Source organism: Leucopleurus acutus (assembly GCF_964270905.1).
Source record: "Leucopleurus acutus genome assembly, chromosome: 3".
Taxonomy (NCBI): Eukaryota; Metazoa; Chordata; class Mammalia; order Artiodactyla; family Delphinidae; genus Leucopleurus; species Leucopleurus acutus.
In genome coordinates this window covers 23,386,637-23,408,247 of record NC_139145.1, presented here as the reverse complement: position 1 = coordinate 23,408,247, position 21,611 = coordinate 23,386,637, and the positions used below count along the sequence as shown (strand labels likewise).

At 37.2% G+C, this 21,611-nt stretch overlaps 1 pseudogene across 1 annotated transcript in view; it reads left to right on the top strand.

Moving 5' to 3' along the window:
- Window positions 1–1,252: 1,252 nt before the first annotated feature.
- LOC309958869 (ferritin light chain-like) overlaps window positions 1,253–21,611 on the top strand; it is a 28,758-nt pseudogene continuing 8,399 nt past the window's right edge. The window contains exon 1 of the transcript in view: window positions 1,253–1,281. The product of the transcript in view is annotated as a ferritin light chain-like (transcript). The remainder of the gene's footprint in view (window positions 1,282–21,611) is intronic.

Genomic DNA, 21,611 nt, shown 5'->3' with positions numbered 1-21,611 from the left:
ATTTTTAAATTTGTTTAAATATAAATAATGCCATGTGGCTAGCATCTGTTGACAGTACAGATCTACATAATATTTTAAGGACACTCTCCACTCAAAAACTCTACCATTCATTAACTCAACCTAAATATTTTTGCCCTCTGACAAACAAAAAATAATTTATGCTTCCCTTGAAATTTTCTGTCAAGACCTTTATCAGTTTGGGGACATTATATTCTTAAAATTGACTTTGCTTTATGAAACTTTAATAATGCTGGAGTTTCCTGCCCTTGGTAACACCTTTGTGTTGATGGGAAATATTGTGGATGATCAAGGACCATTTCAAGAGATCATGGAGAGAAACCTCCTTCTGGATTTAATTTCATTATGAGGATGTCAAAATGCTACATTACTTAAAACCCGTACCGTTTTTATGCTAAGTTATATTCTACATGTAGATGGAAAAATGTTAAAAAGATTTTTAAAGAACTGCGCATCTGTTTTTGAAACTGATTTGCCTCTTCAAGGCTTGCTAGCACTTTATCCATCTCAGTACTATTTCACTTAGTAAACAAATGCAGTTGCCATAATTGCTGCTTAGGTGTCTGTGTTCCCTTCTAGGCTATATGTTTTTGAAATTAGATACAATATTTATATCACAGGCCCTATGTATAGCACAATACCCATTGCTAATTCAGATTGTGTTTTAAGATATGAGACAAAATGTAAGACTTTTATTATAGTCATAAACATCTAGCAAACCAACCAGAAAATAAACGCTAGTTTTCAGTTGGTTGGCCGAGAACAAAAAAGTGAAGAATACCTAATGCAAAACCATATCTCTAATAACTACTGTTGGATTTAGAGCACACACATGCTAAAAAATATCTTCTTATCAAAGATTTGAGGTTGGACCTGAAAAAATTATATCAGAAGTGAAAATAATCATGTGGTCTGACCAGCGTGGATCACACAAAGTAAGTGTATATATAAAGTAGATAGACTACGAGGTCCTACTGTATAGCACAGGCAACTAACTATATTCAATACCTTGTAATAACCTATAATGGAAAAGGATCTGAAGAAGAAATACATATATCGGAATCACTTGGCTGTACACCTGAAACACAACATTGTCAATCAACTATACTTCAAGTAAAACAAAACAAAACAAAAAACTAAGTGTAAAGGGAAGTATAGTTTTATCAATTCACCTCTGATATCCAATGGACCAAATGAAAGACAACAGAAACTACAACTATCTAGGAGACAGGACATGGCCGGCAAACCAGGCCGTTACCCTCGGTAACGGTCATACCTGCCAAAAAATATACAGACTAGCCTGCATTCAAGAATACATAGGAATTCTTCATTTATCTGGCATTGTTAGGCAATGAGGTATTGTATGTTAGGAGAAGATTTTTTAAAATGACAAATTGAAGAGGAGTTATTTTAACCTTCACTCGGTAATGTTTTTCTAAAATTAAGAAATGTATCCACTGGTGTATCTAATGTTTCCTTGATAACTCGGGGTCATCAGTTCAATCAACGTTTGCATGAATAATGCAAATGGAAACAAGACAGGCATGCTTACTGAAACTGAAAATGACATGGCACTGGCTGGAATAACTGATGAGAGAGCAAGAAAAAAGCAAAAATGAAAACAAACAGTGATCAAGAAACAATCAGTCAAGTTCTGACTTTCTGTACTTAGTTTCAAAAAGAGATACCACAAATCCCAGCGAGAGACTCCAGCATCATTAGCTGTCTTTCTCCTTTGTTTCCACCTTCCTTTCCTTTTCCTTCTACCCTAGATTGTTCCAGGCAGTGCTTATAGCTGCTTGCAAGACAAATTCTAATACTTGCTTTCTCTCACACAAACTTCACAATATGTCCATGTGGTAAATGGTGTGGAGGTAAAAGAGAATTCATCACAGGCACATCTCCTATGAAAATAAAATTAGAAACTAGCTTCTAAACATGCAGAGAGAAGGGCGTGGTGTCGGGCACTAATTTCCTTGCGAATTCCTCTCCATTTCTAATAGACGTTCTTCTTTACCAAGATCCCTTTTTATTGGTGTCCCGTTCCAGACTGCTCCACTCCGCCCATCCTCATCCTGTAAAATACATTCACACTCTTTTGTGACCCTACTCATTTGCCCATTAAATAATCAATCATAGAACTGTCGGAATTAAATGTAGAGTGAAATTAAAATACTGGAGTCACTTGGAGGGTTTAAGCAGCTCCACCAGAAAATACTGGGCATGGATTTAAAAGAGGCTGCGGGGGACTTGCTCTTGTCCAAGTTCTTTCTCAAGAAGTATCTGAAATAAGCCTAAATTCAGAGTTAATCAGTCTGGCCTGCTTTCTCAGGTGGACTGGAACTCATTGCTCTTTCCCCTCAACTCCCTGATGTCAGTGGCACTTTCCGGAGATGAGGTGGACTTCTCTGCCTACTGCAGAAGCTCAGTTCCCCCAGGACCCACTCCCTGTCTGAATCCCACACTTGAGGCCAGATGCCAGCCTTCCCAGAACATTCGTGGCCTCCTTTCAGTTTTTGACCTGCTCAGATTGAGTCCCTCTAGACTCTTTCTGGAAACCTGATCTTCACCCCCTTTCCCTGACCTCGATGGTTACCTGCCTACTTTAGGCCTCAGGTGCTTTAGCTATAAAATGATATAGTTGCCCTTAATTCTAAAGTCGTCTTTCTAAAGCGCTACAATGTGGTGGCTCCTTGAAAATGTTTCTCTTTGCTGGTTTTAATTTTGTAGAGAATTAAAACCCCAGCCACTCTAAAAGACAGTAAGTTACATTGGATAAGGAAAGTGTGCTTTTGTAGTTAGATAAACAGGGATGGAAGACGACTTAGTATGTTTTAAGATACTCATGATCCGTTCTCGTGAGAGTCGGGGAAGAAGGGGAAGAGAGTTAATAAAATACCAAACAATTGTGACAAATTAAGTTCACCAAGATGTAGGTGATTAGTTACTACTTGAATAAACCACACAAATCCAATCCAAGTTTTCCTTTAGTTTTCTAAGAAGGATCCCAGTGAACTGAGTCCCATGTTCAGTAACTCCACGTTCAATGGCTTAGTCTTTAAAAACTGTTATGTTGCTGGAAGCAGAAATATTGCCCATCAGTCCTAATTGATGTTTAGCTATCACGCACATTTGAAATAAATTTATTACTTTGCCTGATCTCAGTGTAATACATTCTAAAGGGGCAAAGAGCACAGGAAAAGTTATGGAGTCTTCATCTTCTACACTGAAGTGTGCAATAAATTACATATTATTTGGCCGTGAAATTCACAAGCCATAGAAACCACACCATTAGCAATGTATACAGTGGTAAACAGCAGGTAATGAGAATGATATAAAACCAAACAGACTGTGTAGGTTGGCACTGCTGCCAATAAAGCAATTATTAAATGCATTCATATGCATCTACGCTAGGTAAGCTCTTTAGGGCAATTGATATGAGTTCTACATGCCTGTCAGGATATTATATATAGCCCAGTTTCTATGCCCTTTATTCAAAGACGCTCAGAAAGGGTTACTCTGGGTAAATTCAGACCTTTTCTCAATATAGAATTTGGTCAACATGCATTCTGAACAGCAAAAGTTCACAGTATTTTCCTACACTAATTGCCACCTCAGCAAATGCAGGATTAAGTATAATCGATTATAAGAAGTTAGAAAGGAAAGATGGAAGAAAAGAAGGAAGGTAGAAAAAAGGTGGATATGGAATACTTCATAATTTATGTAGAGTGGACCTAAAACTAACCTGAGGTTTCCCTGAATTATTAGCATATGCTATAGAAACTTAAATGACAAAATAAAAAAATCCAGCAAGGGAAACTCAAAGATTCTTTGCTTTTTCACTTTACTGCATATACACGTCCATCTTAAACAATCTATATGCTTATATCCAACAAGAGAGCATTGTTTTGCAAGACTGTTTGGCTTCTATCAGCATGTAAAGGTCAGACAACTCAACTTTAGCAGAGTCAGCTTTCAGGTGAATAATTGTTTCTTTCAGGTTGCGAGCATTTGAATTCTCCAGAAATGTTTCCCAAAACATGAAAATTAAAAGAGTCCTAGGACAGCGTCCTTTAGAAGTTTTATAGTATCAAGGTTTTTGGAGGAGGAGTATCCTTGTCCATTATCAACACAATGATTCCAAGCAGGTCAATTTTTGCTGAGAATATTATATAACAGAACCCACTTCACCTCCATTATACTGACAATGATCTTCCTTACTTCAACCTTGTGCTTCTTAGAAAGTTGAAAATACTGAGCCAAGAACAGACAGTGACAATGCCAGAGACTCAGATGTACCTATAGGTGCCTTCAGACAACATCAGCCACCCAGGCTAAAGTCCTGGTTTAAAACATCCCAACATGAATGAATCTCAAAAACCATATGCTGAGCAAGTGAAGCCAGATCAGAAGGGCACCCACTGTATTATTCAACTTACATGAAATTGTAAACTGGGCAAAAGTCATCTCTAAAGATAAAAAACAGATCCGTGGTGGCCTTGGGGTGGGAGATGGGGATACTTTTGCAAAAGCCTAGGAGGAAACTTTCTAGGGTTTTAGAATTGTTATCTATCTTTATGGGGTGCTAGTTATACAAATGTATACATTAATTAAAAGTCACTGAGCCGTTGACTAAAAATGTCTGCATTTTATTTTATGTAAATGATACCTTAATAAGGTTGATTACAAAATGAACCAAAACCAAAACAAAGCAGAAGAAAAACCTCTCAAGACCTTAAAGAAAATACACTGTTTTCTTCCAGGGTACCAGATTGGAAATGAGGCATTGGTCTGTTCTACCCTCAGATTATCCCTAGGATTATCTAGTCTGTTTTAAAGCACTAGAGTCCCCTATCAGGAAAACTCACCCCATGTTTAATTACTTTGATTTCTTCTGTGCCTCTTCTCCCAGCACAGTGAAGCCATTCACGGAAGAAAAACCAGCTTTTTCCAACTTTGCATCTCCATATATTATTTGCAAAGCTATTATTTATAGAATAAAATTTGGCTACACTTTGTAAAAATCTAGCTTTTTGAGGCTTACAAATCTTAACAGTTAACCTATTGCCTCCACTGGAATTTGGGAAAAAAATTATATTGAAAATGAATAGCTGAGAATTGACATTTTTGTGTGTGTGTGATTTTCTCCTCCCCTAAGAGAGAAGTGAGTAGGAATGAGAAACACATACATAAAGGAAAAAACATTATCTTGCTGCCTTTGCATGGTTATAATTTATAGGAGGCCCTTATCAACAATAATCTATTATCAGAATCAATAAAATATAATCTCCATGCAGGCCAGGCCAGGGTATTTGTCTCTTTTTCAGCAGATTGCAATACAAACCACATTCATGGATATGCTTCTTGATGATTTTGTAATACTGTAACAGTTGACCATTTCCTCATGCCTCTTCCCCTTAACTTCAACCTGGTTTTTCTCTAACGACCTCACATTTCCTTCTCTATCACTTGGTTGTGGGCCTCTTTTCCAACTCCAACTCCAACTCGCATTTCACTCTGGAACCAAAGGAAGACTCACACCTTCCTGCTTTTTAGTGATACCTCAAGGTCATTTCCATATTGTGATCACCCTGAAGAATAGCCAGACAATTGTTATTTCAGAGCCATCTGACAGTTTGTAGCTCTAAAAATTAACTAAGGACCAAATTTGTCAAAAATATCCTAGTTTAAGATTTTGGTAATACAGCAACAGTAATCCCGAAGTCACTTATGACAATCAGTGTGGGAAGCACCCTCCTTCAGGAAGATCCTTTGCCATACAATACTCTTTCCCTGTCTGGTAATAAGGAAGAATGGCCGTGGAAAGTAACCTTTTGTGGAAAGAAATACTTGGCTTCGAGAAGGCTTGCAGTTCATATCTTTTTCTTAAATTAGATTCCCCATTAATTACTTTATCCACAAAGAGGTAATTATCAGAATTATGTAAGCAATTAAGGAGATGCTACTCCACATCCTTTCAGCTTGTTGACCTTTCTCACTTTATTTCATGTGGCTATCTGAAACATCAGTGATTTACATGTCTTTCTTTTTCTTTAACAGATTTCTGTGTGTGTGTGTCCCCATGATGAAAACATCATTAAAGTAAAATATCATGAATAGACTCTTAAGAAGCAGAGTGTACTGAAAGTCCTGGAAAATATGAAAGCACTAATATTCATGGACAGCTCTACACTCTGAAAGTTACTCCAAATGTTGTTGATCTCTCTTTTGTCTAGGAGTTTTTCAAATTTTCTACCATGATCATTTGTTAGTTTTATAATTACATAATAAAGGCATTATATCATACAATCTTTTGTTATCCATTGCAGTTTTAAAACTATTCCTTTCTTTGTCCTCAGCAGATATGTCATAGATTATTAGTACACAAGCAAAGACTTTCAACGTAACAGTACTTTATAGTGAGAAGAACTGTACTGAGCTATCTCTATCCTAAGACAATGCACTAGGAAAGCACTAGGAATTCTTAAGCACTAGGAATACAGAGACGATCAAGGGGCAAGTTCCTTGCCTTCGAGTATACATGATCATTATAGCAAATGCTTAAATAGCACTTAGTATGTAACTCACCACAGCAGTCTTATTATCCTCCATTTTAATAGGTGAGCAGAGGAAGCCACAGGGAAGTCATAGGGTAAAGCCAGAATTTGAACCTAGGTAGACTAGTACACTCTCCACGGCTTTAACTACTACATTTATATATATATATGTTTTATATATATATATGTTTTATATATATATATATGTTTCTTATATATATATATATATATATATATATATATATATATATATATATAAACTCCAAGTATTCCAAAGTTACAAAACACTTATCTACCAAAACTCAAAAAGGAGCACACAAACTTGCATAGAAAATAAACATGTAAAAGTTCATAAATAAACCACAATATAACCTGCTCCACATAATATACTGACTGCAGTGTCCTGGGCCTCTCCCATCCTTAGGTAGCTGGAAATTACAACAAAATAATACTTTTCACCTTTGGAAGCCACACCATCTCCCATACCAACCAACCAATTACTTCCTTAGAGAGAATAGGAAATTAACCTGAATATCATAAAAATATATATATATATAGCATTAGTGATGTAGAAGCTTTGTTTAAAGACAATAACTTCAATAGCAGAGGAAACGTTACCATTGCAGGCTTCCGATAACCTCTATATTTCTCAGATTTCATGCTAAATCATAAAATGCCATATTGTGTCTGAAGCTATTTTTTCAATACTCCATTTTCTTAAATGGACTAGCAATGCCATAAATACTGAGAAACATTTTGGCTCCCAAATCCTAAAGCCATTCTGATTATGCCTGGGTGATCATGGGAACGTCATCGGAACTACCAGAGGACTGGCTGAAATACCAGTGTTCTGGCCAGCTTACAAATTAGAAATTATACAGAATCCAATTTTATTTTTTTGTTAAGTAATTCCTATGAGGCTGTTGGGATGTCAATGTAAAGTCCTTTCATGTGTAATCTTTATCCATTAGATAGGGAACAATGCCAATCCCCGTCATAAATACTTTCACAACCTGACGTTGAAAATCCACTGTAGGGCATAGGACCTGCAAATAGGATATGAATCACACACATCCACTCATTCAGACAATCCACAAATATTCATTTTTAAGTCTACTATATGCCAATAATGTACCGGCCTCTCAGATGCTAGACCATGCTAAATGCTGAAACAGACATACTCAGTTCGGGCCCTCCTGGAACTTATTACCTACAGAAGTGCCTTCATTGTAAATGGTCAGGTCTCAGCCAATGCTATTATCATCAGCAGGTGACCAAATGATACAGCTTGCTTTCTAAACAAGCTCCACACTGTTTGCTTTCAACATATTTGCTTTCCTTCAAGGCACATAATCCAGTGGTCAGTTTCTCCCAGTTAGTGAGGTTTGGGGAAAAGGTACCCAGTGAACAATTCCTTGTGGCCTCACTCTTTCCTCACACTCTCCTCTGTGCTTTTGAGCTAAAGAGACGTGGATTAAAGTCATTTGTTCTAACCTTATTATTTTAAAATACGGCTGCTCCTGCTTTGAGGATTTCCACTGGACCAACAGAGCAGCAAAGCAGCACTGAATCAGAAGCAGGTAAATTTCAAAATGACAGCTCTAAACATATCCACTCTCCTTTTGTTCTCCTCCTATCCCTTTGCTCTGAACACCTCTGCCCTGAGGCTTTGCCTTTACCCTTCTCTGATTACTGCTCCAAAAGGGTTTCCAAGAACAGGGAGTATTTATGGCTTCATTTGCTCCCAAGTCCTTGGTGGAAAAGGATGCTTGCTTCCTGATTCTTACTAATTCCACACTCACATCATCAACACAAAAACCATCATTAAAAAGAAATTTCCTCAGCTTCATATTTCTTCTGGGCCAACACTGAAAGAATATTTTCAAAGAAACAATATCCTCTCTCCTTTGCTCTTCTGAGTTTCACGTTCTTACCTCCAGTCTCATTTTCAACCCTTATTATGGGATGCATCACAAAAACAGAAGAAAGTTCTTTGTGCTTTCCTGTACCAGCTAATTATTCTAATTTGTTCTGTCTCTACCGAACAGAATGCGAAATCAACACAAAGCCTGATTGTGCGACCTCTTCCAAGGGAATGGTCTGAGAGTTGTCTATTTACTAATGAAGCTCAGTGTGTATTAAGGGTTGACTGAAGCAATCATCAGGAATTTTCATCCCTTAAATTAGTCTTTTCTACCAGATGCACATCTTTCATTTCGGATAATATAACTTTTAAGTTCAGGATACAACTGGACAAAAGAAAAGAAAAAAAGGTAACCAACACAACATTTGCAGTAATAACACAGTAACAGCTATCATCCTTCCCTGAGGAATTCAGCCTACTTTATGGACACAATTTAGTACAAACTCATAAGAAAGCTAACAAAGCCCCAAACCACTTCACAAGAGTGTAGAGAGGTAAAGGTCAGAAATTATTACTGCCAGACCCAGCAGACAATGGCACCTACCGGAAAGAGCACAGGACAGGAAAACCTGGAAGCCTGTGTTCCAGTTTCGGTTATTCCTTTAAGCACTAGTACGATCTGAGTGAACTCAGCCTGCCCTGCTTTTTCCGTTTATAAAAACCTACATCATCCTCTCAGTAGAATGAAATGCCACATCTGAAAAGTTGCAGATCTCTTTAGGAAAGAAAAAAGCTCATGCTTTCCAACCAAAATGGAATAATTCAGTCAATGGAGACTTGATAAAAATTTGCCATAAAGCAATTGTTTACTTGAAATCTATCTTTTGTGGTATATTTATTGGGGTAAGGAGTGTAAGCAAATCATAATTAGAGTTACGGATTATTCCAGAAATCAAGGTCATTGAGTTCAGATTCCAACTTTGACCCTGACCCAGGCTTACAGAGATGTAAGATGTCCCAATACCTCATACCCACCATACATGGGAGAAACAAGGTATGCAGACAGATCCTCTTATAAATATCCCATATGTAGTGGTTTTAATACAGGGTCTCAGATTCACTGCCATTCTTCGCATCCAGATGTGGGTGTTTTCCCTTGAATTTAGGCAGGCTTTCCATGGCTTCAAACAATAGAGCAGGGGTCAGTAAATTATGGCTGGTGGGCCAAGTCTAGGCCTCTACCAGCTTTTATAAATGAAGCTTTATTGGAACACAGCCATGTTCCTTAGTATATGTATTGTTTGTGTCTGTTTTCACATCACAGCAGCAGAGCTAAGTAGTTGCAAAAGAGACTGTATGGCTTGTAAAGCCTAAAATATTGACTGTCTGACACTTTATGGAAAAAGGTCTCCAACGCCTGCAATAGTATATAATGAAAGTGATGCTATGTAACATCTAAGACTAGGTCATAAAAGGTCATGCAGCTTTTGCATGATTCTCGTGGAATGCTTCAACCCTGGACACTCATTCTCTTGGGATACTCTATCTTGAATCCTAACTACCACGTTATGAGAAGTCCAAGCCACCTGGGCAGCCATCTATAGGCACTCCAGTCAACAGTTCTTGTTGGGCCCAGTCTTCAAGGGCCAGACATGTGAATTAAAATTATCTAGATGATTCCAGCTCCAGCCATCCGAATCCTCATGAGCTGAGGTTCCAGACATCAGTCATGGAGTAGAGACAAGCCATCTCCTCTGTGTACTGTTTGAATTGCTGACCCACAAAATCTGGGCACATATTAAAACTTTTGTTTATTTCACCACTAAGTTTGGACTTCTTTATTATGTAGCAATAGATAACTATAGCGCTGTGTCTGTACACAGGATATCTACAGAGCACAGATTTTTAGATGTGAATGTTGACTGCTCAATTTCTAAGAAGAACGTATACACACACATAGGTACAAAATGTTTATGCATATGTAAATATTAGACCTATATAAACTAATCTATATTATCCATAAAATGAGGGGGCCTTGATAATGGCTAACATTATTTTTCAGTATTTATTGTGTTCCAAGAACTGATAAATTCTTGCATTGTATGAATTTTCTCTTTCACCCTCATAGCAACTCCCTGAGAGAAGTAATGGTATCTCTATTTTATAGATGAGAAAACTGAGGCAAAAACAGATAACATGCTCAAGAGTACTCAACAAGTAAATTTTAGAGTCAAGATTTGAACCCAGGTTCTCAAGTTTTAGATCCCTTACTCATACTCACCAAGCTATATACTGAGGAAGGGGATGAAAGCTGACACCATTACCTCATGCTCAAGAAGTTAGACAGAAACTTAGCAGGTATGGTTGAAAGAAGACAGAACTTGGAGTCGTAAGTCCAGAGCCTGAGTTATGAGATGAATTCTCCTCTCATCTAGATATAGGTTTGTTTTTAGAAAATGAAGAAGGTCACTGCATATTTTGATTGTTAATTTCTGTACTTAATGATTACCAAAGAATGGAATTTTACCAGGGAGCTATTTTGCAATGACATAAATTATTGATTCAAACTCAAACTTTTATTATAAATTATTGATTCAAAATCAAATCTTTATTAAGTCTCCCTTGCATCAGAAGTTTTTCCCACTCTTCATTTCTTTGAAACCCTTTCCTGTCTACTCTTGGCCAAAGCTTGAAGCCTAATTTAACACTTGGAAATAAAATAATGAAATAGTCATAACACAGCAATTCCAATGCCTACTGAAATGGAAGCTCTAAATAATTTTTCAGATAATTTAGGAGATTAAAAATATTTACATCATAGATGCAAAGACAGAAGTTACTTGTGTAATAAATGGTGAGACAAAAAGTTTCTGGTCAAGTAGATTTGTTTATATATGATCACTAATCTGAGTTCTACCCCTGTGCTAAAACCCAGTGACAGGTTGCATACAGCTTCTAAAGGGATAGTTCAGTGCATTGGGTCAACTTCATGCCATAAAATGTGGTATTAATAGTAGTACTAGAAGACAGAGTGACTGTCTTCTTTGGGACATAGATGAAGACCCCAAGATAGACAATATCAAGGACAAATTATGTAGAATAAGATATTATCTCAGTCCTTGGAACATGTCATCCAGGATAGAACAAGAAGGAGATTTATTATCAAGTACATGAAGCCAGAGACAGTAAGCAATGAGTGGTAGTTGGTTAAAATAGACAGGTTTTAGAAGTAGAGGCACGGATGTAGAAAACAAACTTAGGGTTACCAGGGGATTGTGGCGGGGAGGCTAAATTGGGAGATTGGGACTGAAATATACACACTACTATACATAAAATAGATAACTAGTAAGAACCTGCTCTTCTTATTAGCCCAGGGAACTCCATTCAGTACTCTGTAATGGGCTATTTGGAAAAGACTCCAAAAAAAAAAAAAAAGTGGGGCTTCCCTGGTGGCACAGTGGTTGAGAGTCCGCCTGCTGATGCAGGGGACACGGGTTCGTGCCCCGGTCCGCGAAGATCCCACATGCCGCGGAGCGGCTGGGCCCGTGAGCCATGGCTGCTGAGCCTGCGCGTCTGGAGCCTGTGCTCCACAACGGGAAAGGCCACAACAGTGAGAGGCCCGCGTACTGAAAAAAGAAAAAAAAAAAAAAAGTGGATATATGTACATGTATAACTGATCAACTTTGCTGTACACCTGACACTAACACAACACTGTAAATCAACTATACTCCAATAAAAATTAAAAAAAAAAAAAGGTTTTAAGAACCATAGTCACGGAGCAGTGTGGATTGGAAAGACCTGGCAAGAAAAATTTCTGCATCCTCAGACAATGCTCCCCAAGCTAGCTATTGCAAGGGTGAGCATTTAAGAGATCTTTGACCTAAGGAGGACATGAGATTAACAATCTATCCCAATGTGCATGAATTATTCTCCTCGGTGCTATCAGAAATCAGATGGCATCCTAGAGCAGGGGTCAGCAGATCTTCTTTGTAAAGGGTCAGATAGTAAATATTTTGGATTTTCTGTACCATACGTCTCCATTGCAACTGCCCATCTGCTGCTGTAGCACAGAAACAGCCATGCACAATACGTTAATGAATGAGTGCGGCTGGGTTCAAGCAAAACGTTATGTACAAAACCAGGAGTCAAGCGAGATCTGATCAGTGGGCCAGAGTGTGCGGACGCCAGTTCTGGGTCAGTGTTCACAGCTGAATGAGTCATGAGGCCTTAAGTTCCAGTTCTCATTGTACTACTTTCTACCTGGGTGAACTTGGGTTCATCCTTTTATTTATATGGGCCACTGTATTAGTCAAGGTTCTCCAGAAAAACAGAACCAACAGCATGTGTATACAATGTGCCCATATATACTGACAGATATAGCTCTAGATATCGATATTGATACCTAGATCTATATCCATATCTATATAAAGATAGAGAAAGAGAGAGAGATTTTAAACAATTGGTTCACACAATAATAGAGGCTTGGTAAATTCAAAATCTGCAGGTTAGGCTGTCTAGAGACTCGGAAGAGTTGCAGTTCAATTTCTGTAAGTCTTCTGGCAGAATTCCTTTTTGCGACAGGGAGGTCAGTCTTTGTTTTATTAAGAGCTTCACCTGATTGGATGAGGCCCATGCATATTATGGAGGATAATCTGCTTTACTCAAAGTCCACCACAAATTTAATTATGAATTTCATCCAAAAACACCCTGGTGGCATAGTGGTTAAGAATCCGCCTGCCAATGCAGGGGACACGGGTTTGAGCCCTGGTCTGGGAAGATCTCACATGCCATAGAGCAACTAAGCCCATGCACCACAGCTACTGAGCCCGTGCACCTAGCGCCCATGCTCTGCAACAAGAGAAGCCACCGCAATGAGAAGCCCGCACACCACAACAAAGAGTAGCCCTCGCTTGCTGCAAATAGAGAAAGCCCATGTGCAGCAACAAAGACCCAATGCAGCCAAAAATATAAATAAATAAAACATAAAAATTTTTAAAAACACAAAAACACCATCACAGAAATATCCAGAATAATATTTGACCAAATAACTGGGCATGGTGGCCCAGACAAATTGACATGGAAAATTCACCACCTAAGCCATAGTTTTGTCACCTTTTACTGAGAAATATGACTTATCTGAGCTATTTTGATACCTAGAAGATACCTTCTAGAGGTAATACCCTCAGTATTTTACATGGTAGGCAGTAGAGGGAATGAGCCCATTTGCCCAGTCATATGACACCTAAAGGATAAAATTCTGTCTTCTCTCTCCAACCCACAAGGATGAATGCCAAAAATACATCACTTATATCTGCTTTAGCTAACATAGGATAGGTCTGGAACAGACCTATGCTCCCAGTAAGTCTCATGAAATGCTGTTTCATTAAGGAGAGACTTTACTTGCTAAGATTAGAAGCAAAAGAGGGTGGTGGATGAAAAACTGCCCAAGGATATAAGCTCATGCAAGGAAGCAGGAGAGAGAATGGGTATCCGAAGATGTGCGCTCTGAGCCAACACTAATTCCACAGCATCAGGTTATAATTCAGGGAGCCCAACCGCTGGGGTTTTTTTCCCCTTCTTCTTTTTCCCCAAAGAGGGACAAGCATACTGACGAAGGAAGAGCATCAGTCACCACAGATAAATTGCTTTTTAGAGCTGATCTCGCAAATGATTTGGCTCAGTGTAGACTATGATTTGGCTCCCAAAACCATAAGCTAGAGCATTTCATTCCAGGTCCCTCCTCAAATATCCATGATAGGTAAAACTCTGGCATCAAGTAGGTCTTGAAATCTCCCCAGGTGATTATAATATGCAACCAGGGCTGAGAATCTGGAGAGGTAGAGCAAATTTAAATTGAACTTTAGTTAAACAGTAAAACAAGCTCTGACTCTACTGGCTGGAGCTAGACAAGGGATATGGATTTAGTGGGATGAGAAGATAAAGGACACCAGGGAGTAAATCAAATGCTTTACACCTGTGCTTAGCTAATTGTTACTCAGATAATTCAGACAATCTTACAGCACCTGAACCCTGAAATTCCTTAGTTCTGTTTAAAAAAAAGTAACTCTTCAAGTAACTGAACTCTGAGAATCATGCCAATCATAAAGAAAAAGAAGAAATCTTATTTTTTGAATTAGTTGATTTCATATATACTGTTTCACTTTCATGATATTAACTAGTTATCTTTCTTTCCATTTTATGTTTGAGGAAAGTAAGGCTTTAAAGTCTCAGTAATTTGCTCAAGGTCACTTGTTAAGGGTGTGGTAGGCAGCATATTGGCTCCTAAAAATGCCCTCACCCTAATCCCTAGAACCTAATAATATGTTACCTTACATGGTAAAGAGGACTTTGCAGATATGACTGAAGTTATAGGCCTTGAGATAGAAAGATTATCCTGGATTACCTCATGGAACAAATCTAATTGCATGAGTCCTTAAAAGCAGAAAACCATTCCCAACTGTAGAAAGAGAAAGAGAGAGATGTCCTAATAGAAGCAGAATCAGAGAGATGCAACATTTTGGGGTTTGTAGGTGGAGAAAGGGGACTCTGAGTCAAGGACTACAAGTGACCGCTGGAAGCGGATAAAGTCCAGGGAACAGAAACACCCCTAAGAGCCTCCAGAAAAGAATGTAGCTCTGCCAACACTTTTTTTTCTTTTTTAACCATCTTTATTGGAGTATAATTGCTTTACAATGGCGTGTTAGTTTCTGCTTCATAACAAAGTGAATCAGCTATACATATACATATATCCCCATATCTCCTCCCTCTTGCATCTGCCTACCACCCTCCCTTCCCTATCCCACACATCTAGGTGGACACAAAGCACAGAGCTGGTCTCTCTGTGCTTTGTGGCTGCTTCCCACTAGCTAGCTATTTTACATTTGGTAGTGTATATATGTCCATGCCACTCTCTCACTTCATCCCAGATTACCCTTCCCCGTCCCTGTGTCCTCAAGTCCACTCTCTATGGCTGCGTCTTTATTCCTGCCCTGCCCCTAGGTTCTTCATAACCATTTTTTCTTGTTTTTTTAGATTCCATATATATGTGTTAGCATATGGTATTTGTTTTTGTCTTTCTGACTTACTTCACTCTGTATGACAGTCTCTAGGTCAATCCACCTCACTACAAATAAGTCAATTTCATTTCTTTTTATGGCTGAGTAATATTCCATTGTATATATGTGCCACATCTTTATCCATTCATCTGTTGATCCTGCCAACACTTTTACTTAATTGAGACCAATGTCAGACTTGTAAGGCAATAAATTTATGTTGTTTTGAGTCACTAAATTGGGATAATTTGTATGAAAGCAATAAAAAAAAAAAACAGAGGTCCTACAAGAGCCAGGCTATATATTTATACTTAAGTATTTCTGAAATGAATTTAACCTTGTGATTGACAGCAGTAGCAGCAGCAGCTTCCAAGGGATCCCACCACACACCTGAGGCAAAAGGAGCCTAATACAAAGCAGTGACAGCAGCAGGTCACTGCCCCACACTTGGGGTAGAGGGGGACTTGATCTACTGTAGCAGCAGCATAGCCTGAATGGGAACCCATCCTCCTGTGGCACTAGTCCCATCAACATTAGTCTAATCTGCTAGCATCTGCTGTGCCAACAGGCCCAACGTATACAAACCCTCCAACTCAGTAGCATTAAGTGAGCCAGGCTCAGTGTTTCCTGAAACTCATATCCAGTTGCACTGGAAATCCAAAATATCACCTACTGTTATGAAAATATAAACAATAACAGAAGACTGGGAACTTCAGAAAGAAAAGGGGAACAATGGAATGGGTGAAAACAAATGGGGTAAATATAAAAGACTATCATTAGCCTCATGAGTTTCTTAAATTCTATATGATGGTCAAAGCAAAAATGATGACACCATCTGATGGGGTTCTCAATGTAGAGAAAGGAAATACTACAGAAAATCATACTTTAAAACTGGGGAATATTAAGAGACCTAAATGGAAGTAAAATTTTGAAACTTCACTTGAAGTAATGAAACGCTGATTCCAGTAGGCTATGATAAGTTACATATGTATACTGTAATGCCAAAAACAACCACTAAGAAAACTATACAAACAGTATACACAAATGATTATAAATGAATTAAATTAAAATGGACTTATTAAAAAATGTTTAAGTAACCCACAAGAAGGCAAAATAAGGGAAACACAGGATTGAGAAACTAAGGTAAAAGACAAAACAAAAAATAACATGGTAGACCAAATCTTTGACATGGCAATAATTACATTAACGGTAAATGATCTAAATAACCAAGTCAAAGACAGAGATTGGAAGAGTAGATTAAAAAATCGCAAGCATGATCCAACTATATACTGTCTATAAGAAGCTTACTTTAAACATCATGATATAGGTAGTTCAAAGTAAAAGGATGAAAATGATATATCATGTGAACATTAATCAGAAAAAGCAGGAATGGCTATATTAATATCAGACAAAGTAGACTTCAGAGCAAAGGAAATTATTAGGGGCAAAGAGGGTCATTACATAAAGATAACAGGAATAATCCACCTAGATGACCTAGTGATACTAAATGTGTGTGCACCAAACAACAGAACTTCAAAATGCATGAGGCAAACACTGAAAAAGGTAAAAGGAGAAAGTTTTAAATCCACAATTATTATTTGAGACTTCAACACAGCAATTTATACAACTACCAGAGAGAAAAATCAGCAAGGATATGGAAGAACTGAAAACATCATCAATCAACAGGATATAACTGACATTTAAAGAACACACTCAGTAAGAGCAGAATACATATTCAAGTGTCCATGGAACATTCACTCATATACCATATACTGGGCGATAAAAAAACATTAGCAGATTTAAAAGAATTAAAATCATAGAGAGTATGTTCTCTAGCCATAATGGAATCAGACTAGAAATCAATAAGAGAAAGACAACAGGAAAACCTTCAATCACATGAAAACTAAACATCACACTTCCAAATATCTCATGGGTAAAAAAGACAGCATCAAGGAAAAAATTTTTAAATGCATAGAATAAAAGAAAATGGAGATATAACAGATCAAAGTTTGCGGAATGAAGTGAAAGCAATGCTGAAAGGGAAGTTTATAGCACTAAATTAGGAAAGAAAATATTTCAAAGCAATAATCTAATTTTCTATATTAAAATAGTAAAAAAGGAAGAGGAAAAAACACTAAACAAGCAGAAAGAAGGAAATAACAAAGATGAAACAGAAATCCATGAAACTGAAAACAGGAAAATAGGGGGGGAAATCAATGAAACAAAAGGCTGGTTCTTTGAAATAAGCAATCTAACCAATAAAGATCTAGCAAGACTGATAAAGATAAACAGAGAGATGGCACAAATCACAGATATCAGAAATGCAACCAGGGATACCATGACATATCCTGCAGGTTAATGAGGGACAAGTTACTATGAACAAGTCTACACTATAAATTCAAAAATGTAGATGAAATGGGCCAATGTTTCTACACCCAAAACTACCAAAACTCAGCCAAGATGAAATAGATAATCTCAATTTTCCTGTAACCATTAGAAACACTGGTTTTTCATTTAAAAACTCCCAAAAGAAATGTTCAGGCTTAGATGTTTCACTTTTACCCAAGACTTAAAGAATTAACACCAATTTTACATGATTTGATAAGAAATAGAAGTAGAGGGAACAGTTTCTAATTAATTTTATGAAGCCAGTATTACCTTGATACCAAAACCAGACAGGGATAGTATAGAAAGAAGAAACCTACAGACCAATATTTTTTATGAAATTGGCTGAAAAACCCTCAGCCAAATATTAGCAAATTAAATCCAGAAATATATGAAAAGAATAATATACCATGACCAAGTGGGTTTTATTCCAGTTATGCAAAGTTGGTTAAATATTTGAAAATTAAACAGTGTAATCCACCATATCCAATAGATTAAGGGGGAAAAGTCATGTGATCCTATCCATTAATGCAGAGAAAGCATTTGACAAAATCCAATCCCATTCATGATTTTAAAAAAAGAAGAAAAAAAAACTCCAAGCAAACTAGGAATAGAAAAGGAGCATACTGAAACTCATAAAGATGATCTACAAACAACCTATACCGACCTGATATTTAACTGTGGAAGACTGGATGCTTTCTCTGTAAGATCAGAAACAAGGCACCGATATCTGCTCTCACCACTTTTATTAAATATATCACTGGAGGGTCTAGTAAGAAAATAAAGCAAAAATAAATAAATACATAAATTTAAAAGTTAAATTTTTAAAAAGTTTATTTAAAAGATAAAAGGACTATTCCTACTACGTTGCATAGGAAGGAACATATCCTACTGAATGTTGAATAGTAATATATCCTATTATACTGAATAAGGAAAAGTAAAACTGTCTGTATCTGAAGATGAGATGATAATCTAAATGGAGAAAATACCAAGGAATCCACAAAAAGCTTGAGAAATAATATTAGTTTGTAAATGAGTTAGAGTACAAGATCACCACAATTTTATCAAATTATATATTAATAACAAATGTGTAGAAGCTTAAATAAAAATATGTGATGCCATTTACAACTGACCTAAATAAATACCTAAATATAAGCCCAATAAGACATTTATAGGACCTCTATACTGAAAATTACAAAATGCTGATGAAGAAAAATTTTTAAGTCCCAAACAAATAGGGAGACATACCTTGTTCATGGATTAGAAAACACAACATGGTAAAGATGTCAATTCTCCCCAAGTTAAGAGGCTTAACACAATTACTCTTAAAATGCCCTCAAGGTTTCTGTGGATATAGACAAGCTTATTCTAAGATTTATATGGTAAGAAGAGGCTGAAGAATAGCTAAAACAACTTGTAAAGGAAGATGAAAATGGGAGGAATTAATCTACCCAATTTCAAGATTTTGCAGTAATGATGGAGGGTAGATACATAGATCAATGGAATGGAATAGAGAACCCAGAAATAGACTGACATAAATACATATAACTTGTTTTTGACAGCAGTGCAAAAGCTATCAAGGAAGAATAGACTTTTCAAAAAATGGTACTGAAACAGTTGGACATCCCTCGACAAAAACAAACAAAAAATGAACCTTAACCTCCACACCTTACACAAAAATTAAATCAAAGTGGATCATAATCTTAAATGTAAAAGCAGGGCATTTTTAGAAAAAAAATAGGAGAAAATGTTTGGCATCTAGAACAAGGGGAATAATTCTTAGACTTGACACCAAAAGTATGATCAATAAAGGCAAAAACTGATAAATTGGATCTCATGAAAATGAGTTAAAAATGCTTCATAGAAGATCCTTTTAAGTGGATGAAAACTCAAATTACACAGTAGGAAAACATATTTGAAAATCCCATATGAGACAAATGACTTGTATCTATAATATACAAAGAACTCTCCAAACAACTTAAAAAAATCCAACTAGAAAATAGGCAGAAGACAGGAACAGACATTTCATGGAATAGAATATACACACGGCAAAGGAGCACATGAAAAGATGCTCAGCATCATTAGCCATTAGGGAAATGCAAATTAAGACCATAATGAGATGTCAGAGAGTAACTAAAATTAAAGTATAGTGACAACATCAAATGCTGGCGAGTACATAGAAAAATTATATCACATCACTGGTGGGAAAATAAAATGGTTTAGCCACTCTGATCAACAGCTTGACAGTCTCTTTTAATCCTAAAAGTAGATTCACCCTACAACGCAGTAATTGTACTCTTGAGCATTTATCCAAAAGAAACAAAAAATTAATTAAGTTCCCACAGAAACTTACACATAAGTGTTCATAGCAGTTTTATTTATAATAGCCAAAAACTGGCAACTACTCAAATGTCTTTCAGTGGATGAATGTTGAAACAAATTGTGATAAAATCTGATGATAGAATACTACCGAGCAACAAAAAGGAACAAATTATTTTTTTAACATCTTTATTGGAGTATAATTGCTTTACAATGGTATGTTAGTTTCAGCTTCACAACAAAATGAATCAGTTATATATACACATATGTTCCCATATCTCTTCCCGCTTGCGTCTCCCTCCCTCCCACCCTCCCTATCCCACCGCTCCAGGCGGTCACAAAGCACCGAGCTGATCTCCCTGTGCTATGTGGCTGCTTCCCACTAGCTATCTACCTTACGTTTGGTAGTGTATATATGTCCATGCCTCTTTCTAGCTTTGTCACCGTTTACCCTTCCCCCTCCCCATAGCCTCAAGTCCATTCTCTAGTAAGTCTGTGTCTTTATTCCTGTTTCACCCCTAGGTTTTTCATGACATTTTTTTTTCTTAAATTCCATATATATGTGTTAGCATACGGTATTTGTCTCTCTCTTTCTGACTTACTTCACTCTGTATGACAGACTCTAGGTCTATCCACCTCATTACAAATAGCTCAATTTCGTTTCTTTTTATGGCTGAGTAATATTCCATTGTATATATGTGCCACATCTTCTTTATCCATTCATCCGATGATGGACACTTAGGTTGTTTCCATCTCTGGGCTATTGTAAATAGAGCTGCAATGAACATTTTGGTACATGACTCTTGTTGAATTATGGTTTTCTCAGGGTATATGCCCCGTAGTGGGATTGCTGGGTCATATGGTAGTTCTATTTGTAGCTTTTTAAGGAACCTCCATACTGTTCTCCACAGTGGCTGTATCAATTTACATTCCCACCAACAGTGTAAGAGGGTTCCCTTTTCTCCACACCCTCTCCAGCATTTATTGTTTCTAGATTTTTTGATGATGGCCATTCTGACTGGTGTGAGATGATATCTCATTGTAGTTGTGATTTGCATTTCTCTAATGATTAGTGATGTTGAGCATTCTTTCATGTGTTTGTTGGCAGTCTGTGTATCTTCTTTGGAGAAATGTCTATTTAGGTCTTCTGCCCATTTTTGGATTGGGTTGTTTGTTTTCTTGTTATTGAGCTGCATGAGCTGCTTATAAATTTTGGAGATTAATCCTTTGTCGGTTGCTTCATTTGCAAATATTTTCTCCCATTCTGAGGGTTGTCTTTTGGTCTTCTTTATGGTTTCCTTTGCTGCGCAAAAGCTTTTAAGTTTCATTAGGTCCCATTTGTTTACTTTTGTTTTTATTTCCATTTCTCTAGGAGGTGGATCAAAAAGGACCTTGCTGTGATTTATGTCATAGACT